Source organism: Podarcis gaigeae, assembly GCF_964106915.1.
Source record: "Podarcis gaigeae genome assembly, chromosome: 10".
Taxonomy (NCBI): Eukaryota; Metazoa; Chordata; class Lepidosauria; order Squamata; family Lacertidae; genus Podarcis; species Podarcis gaigeae.
Window position 1 is genome coordinate 53,416,633 of NC_139686.1, and position 5,380 is coordinate 53,422,012.

Consider the following 5,380-nt stretch of genomic DNA (forward strand, 5'->3'; position numbering starts at 1 on the left):
CAGTCTAGCAAGCAGTCTATAAATGCATCCACACAGTATCATACCACTATTTATTTCATAAATAAAATACAAGATGGCATTACTGTAAGGTGGGGTGAGACTTCTCTTCTCACACAGCAGATTTTTGAGTACAATTAATGAATAATAATTTGACAGTTCTTTAGCTTATTGTATTTTTTACCGCCACTGGCGTATCATTGGGACTTTCTGCCTCAGGCACCAAAATATATTGGGCTTTACTTTCCAATGTAACTATCATGCTTCCTCTAATCTTCAGGCCCACCTCACGAGCATGTGAAGTAATGGTGCTGTTTTTATGAGAATATAGAGCTGAATCTACAGCAGGGTTGGTGAATCTCTGGTTCCTTGGATGATGTTGGACTGACTGCACTGGCTGGGGCTGATGGGAACTGGAGTCCTTGACCTGCAGCAAGGCAAGGTACGAGTTACTGCCTTAAAGATTATGGAAGTGCTGGTGTATATGTCAATGAACAGAAAAGTGTTTGGGGGTTCAATCGGAGTAACAAGGAAGTGTTCAGAACACTACTGGAACTGACCAGCATTTATGTTACATATGGCTGTACTACATCATGGAAAAGTACGAACTGATACACAAGTACAAGAAGGGGAAATTGATGGGAAGATGATGCCACTGTTATCAAAGGTGAATGGATTTGACTGTAAAAGTTGCTCCATTATTCTTTCATGTGTTGTTCCGGGGTAAATATGACCACTGCACATTTATGGTTTAATTACCAATCAGTGACCTGAAGCAAACGGCTGCCCACTTCCAAAAAGCATAATGTTCATTCTGCCCTGAACACTATAGAATTGAATATATTGGACGATCGTAGAAGGAACTCTGAAAATAGCCAGCATTTCCTCTGTATTTTTGAAATTAAGGGCCAATTGATCTCATGTCTTCATTTCAGAATTGCCATGAACCTTGAGAAGGCCAAAGGTGGCCTGTTAGGCCTTAATATGCCATGCTTAACTTGCCATTTAAGCAGCCAACCCTCTTCCTTCCACCCACAATCTGGCCTTTTCTCTAAGCTGTCACATCACGTGACCAGAATGTATCTGGCCTTAATTTTATCTATTTATACACATGAATTTTATTTTTAATGCATTGGCTATTTCAGTTCCATTTTTAACTAAAACTGAAAATTAATAATACTAGGGAAACTTCTGTACAAATCAAGGAAATTGAGTTATTTCTATTTGAGGTATTTTATTATTATTATTAAAAAAGAGATTCTTACCTTGAGTAATTTTTTTTACTGTACTGGCCACCATATCCTTGAAAAGGTTTAATTGCTCTTCAGGGGAGAACTGTAGAGCAATTATACAAATGATACCATAGCTCAACGATTTAAGTTATGAGGAAAGACTGGGGAAGTTGATTGTATTCTCAGTGGAATGGAAGAGACTTCATGTAACCCAACTGAAGTTTTAAAAATTATGAAGGGGATTGATAAAATTGATCCAAGCAAGCTCCTTACACTTGCAAGACCAGAGAGTTGAAAAGATATGATCTAAAAAATGGAAAGGTGGGAACAAGGGGGTGAGGGGAACGAAGGCAAAACTATTTTACACAAAAAGGGGTTAGGAGCATATGGAATAAATTACTATAAAGGGCCCCTGAAGCAAGGCGCATCACTGAATGCAAGAGGGAATCGAGGGAATTGCTAAACAAAGGGAGCATAGAGAATGAGATGGTGGGAGGTAGGCAAATGGAAATAAAGGAGGCAGGGAGTATGAATACACGAAGCCTTTCATATGCTCTGCTTTCTGCTGTGGCTCCCTGGTTGTTGACGCCCTCTGTATTTCAAGACCAGGCCTCAGAATCACAAATATTGGAATCACCTCTGTGGTGCTTGCTCATCTGGTTAATCTGCTTTGAGTGGCTTCTTAGATTCACAATCCAGACATTAGATGTGATGTGCGGCAGGAGATAAGGCAGCTGCAATTCCTCTTGCCTATCCCCCCTCCACTGCCTGTCCATCGCTTGCATCATTTCCTCACCTGCTGTTCCAAGTATCCAGGTATGTTGCACAGGAGGTGTGGAAGAGTTGAGAGGTAGCAACCAGGAAGCAGCCTCTGAGCTATAAACTGAGTCATTACTGATGTGTGGAGGTAGGATTGGCCAAAGATAGGAGATCATAAAAACCACTCACTCCAGAGGGAGGGAGGCAGGAGTTCCACTGGGGACACCTAGAGGAAGGCCTCTGAGCATGTCTGTAACACCTATGCAAGTTCATGCATAGGTAGGGATGGTACTTGAGGCACCAGGGTCCCAAACTATTAGGAGTTTTAAAGATTAAGGCAAATGCTTTCTAACTGCACTAAGAATTGGACCAGGAGCCAGTGTAGGCATTCCATAACTGGCAATATATCATTCACACACATAGTTTCAGCAATCTGGTTGCTGCGTTTTTAACTAACTACAGCTTCGGAGGCAGCCCATGTACAATACATTGCAGTAGTCCAAACAGGATGTAACTAGCACAAGCTGACCACATGTCCTAATTTACAAAGGACATCCCTCTCTTTGAAGGGCTGCCTGGTCCAAGTCTGGTTTAAAGCTCAAGAACCAAATGGTGGTGGAGTCTTGCTTGCCCATCACTGTTAACACCCAGAGAGCAAGCTGAGCAGGAACAGAGATCAGCTGGTCAAAGCCTTCCAATACAGATGTAAGGTAAAGGTAAGGGTACCCCGGCCCGTACGGGCCAGTCGTGTCCGACTCTGGGGTTGCACGCCCATCTCGCTTAAGAGGCCGGGAGCCAGCGCTGTCCGCAGACACTTCCGGGTCACGTGGCCAGCGTGACAAGCTGCATCTGGCGAGCCAGCGTAGCACACAGAAACGCCGTTTACCTTCCCACTAGTAAGCGGTCCCTATTTATCTACTTTTATATGCCTGTTGTCTTTGTCCATGGAGTTTTCTTGGCAGGGATACTGGAGTGGCTTGCCGGTTCCTGCTCCAGGTGGATCACGTTTGGTCAAAACTCTCCACTATGACCTGTTCATCTTGGGTGCCCTGCTCGGCATAGTTCATAGCTTCTCTGAGTTCTTCAAGCCCCTTCGCCACGGCAAGGCAGTGATCCATGAAGGGGAAGAAAACTGAAAACTGGGTTAAATGTAAACTCTCTTGCTATTAGGGATATATTCTCTACTCAGCATGCACCGGCAACTCCCATTCACACGCAATGAGGAAAGAATAATTCCCAAAAGGGTTTTGGTGTTTTTTTTAAGGCTAAGAACCTTTCATCGCTGTAAGGAAGATGCACAGAGATGCCTTTGTTTCTATGCGCAGGCAGACATTTGCCAACTTCTTCCCTGGGCCCTGGGAGTCTCCTCATGGTAACTTATGGCTTTACCCAATTTTCCTAGAAGTCCCCCTGGTGTGTTTCTAATTGATGATATATGCTGAGACTGAATTAAACAATGCAGGTGGGAAATACAAAATGCAGTGTTCCAAACTTTTACTTTCATAAATGATGCCAGGTTTTTTTTCATATATACTTTTTGACCAAACTTTTTGACCAAACTTTTTGACCAAACTGCGGGAGGCAGTGGAGGACAGAGGTGCCTGGCGTTCTCTGGTCCATGGGGTCACGAAGAGTCGGACACGACTAAACGACTAAACAAATTTATCTACTTGCACCTGGGGGTGCTTTCAAACTGTTAGGTTGGCAAGCGCTGGGACCGAGCAACGGGAGCGCATCCTGCCGCGGGGATTCGAACCGCCGACCTGACGATCAGCAAGTCCTAGGCGCTGAGGTTTTACTCACAGCACCACCCGCGTCCCTAATACAGATGTATTTCTACTTAAATTTTAGCAATTATTTCTAAAGTTGTACCTATACATATAAATTTAGCATATGCATATTTTCAGGACACCTGGCTGCTCCTCTGATCTCTTTTTGGGTGATGTATTTCCTTTTTTGATGATGATGAAGATGATGTATCTGTGGTCACCCTGTAGCAAAGTTTGAATGCGTATGGCCTCTCTACCTCTTTTTATCAAGGAGGGTCTGCAGATGATGCACCAATCTAATTTGATGGAAGGTGCTTTCTACCACAGATGTTACATAATGTTAATTTGCCTCTACTACCACCAGCCTATTCAGCAGGGCTTTGCCAAATGTAGAGTGTCCCTTGGGAACACCCAGGCAGTTTGGCACAAAACAGGCCAACAGAAAATTGATACAAGTCTAGTCCTAATTTCCCTTTTACATAGATTTTCAGTAATTGTATTTGATGGACTATATTAAAATGTTGACTTTAATTTTTCTTTAAAATGCCATGCACTGTGCTTGCACCAGTTAATTTTCTGCAGTTGCTGGTGAATCCTCATTTACTTTCCAACTTATTGGTATTAGTTCGGTTCCAACTAACCTCAATAAACAATAAACAACACACAGCTAACTCTAAATATAGAGCAGCAGCACAGTTAAAAATACCATTCCCTTTTTATTATTAGTGCCAATTGTTCTTCGAAATTATGGTGAGGCAGCATACACAAGTATTTTGTGTATGCAGAGATTAATTTCCAATATGCAGGTTCTCTAGGGATATTTATATTCTTCCAATCAGCGCAGAACTGTCCATCAAAAGTAACAATGTAAATATGTACATTTTAACTTGCTGCTGGAAAGTTTGAGATCTGGAGGAGTATTTTTTTCCCCTTTAAAAAAAGATATGTAGTAAGACGAACCATATCCTTCAGCACAAATGACCTGTATTTCTAGCTTGGCAGTTCATTATAATTTGAAGGAGAGGGTTTGTTGGCCCCAGTGGCTAAGCAACATTAATAGTGAAGGCTTAAAAATTCATGGGTCTGATGAAATCATACTCCCTTGTGTCTGTTGTGGGCACAAAATGAAGTTATTTCATTGGTGGCAAGGGTGGCAATAGGACAAGTACATAGGAACATGAGCAATGGCTCAAGAGGCTTCTAGTGGGAACAGGACTGAGAGAAAAGACAAGATGGCGTCCTCTTCCCCACCCCACCTCACAATTCCGCAAAAAAGAGCTGACTAGATGGGCTGCTAAATCTTACTTCATCCATCAAATCACACCCAAGCGCAGCAGGCTGGCTTTTTTGGGGAGAGGGGAGAGGCTACATGGTGCACATAACTCTGTCCTACAACACTGCTATTCTTCCACCCACAATTATTCATGGCCTGAGGGAACCGCATCATTTTGCTCAGTGGTAGGGCTGGTCTTCTGAGTGGGAAGCAAACATCAGCTGGGCTCACGGGCCAACCAGCAGGCTTGTCTCATAGTAAATGGGATCAGGCTCCCCCTGAGTTAACATGTGAGGGTGACACCTCCCTGTGGCTATCTGCTTCTATTATGTGGCCTGAGGGCTTGCAAT